Source organism: Aptenodytes forsteri, unplaced genomic scaffold, assembly GCF_000699145.1.
Source record: "Aptenodytes forsteri isolate BGI_AS27 unplaced genomic scaffold, ASM69914v1 Scaffold33, whole genome shotgun sequence".
In the NCBI taxonomy this organism is placed as follows: Eukaryota; Metazoa; Chordata; class Aves; order Sphenisciformes; family Spheniscidae; genus Aptenodytes; species Aptenodytes forsteri.
The window spans coordinates 7745597-7745810 of NW_008795037.1; the positions used below are offsets into that span (position 1 = coordinate 7745597).

Genomic DNA, 214 nt, shown 5'->3' on the forward strand with positions numbered 1-214 from the left:
GCAGCACGCAGCACACAGGAGGTCTACGTGGGCAACCTGCAGGACGGCCAGGCCGGCGGCCGGCAAGAGCCTGGAGGACTACGTGGGCATCCTGCAGTACGGCCAACGGCCATCCTCTGCCCCCTGGGGACGCCGGCACCTGGCGGTAGCCCTGCGGTTGGGTGCGGGGACGCTGCGACTGTGTGCGCAGGGTCCAGCCGGGCCGGCAGGGTCG

The 214-nt window shown here is 72.4% G+C and overlaps 1 protein-coding gene across 1 annotated transcript in view; it reads left to right on the forward strand.

The window, feature by feature from the left end:
* SLC12A3 (solute carrier family 12 member 3) overlaps positions 1–214 on the forward strand; it is a 14933-nt gene that overhangs the window by 6646 nt on the left and 8073 nt on the right. The gene's annotated exons all lie outside the window — the stretch shown is intronic.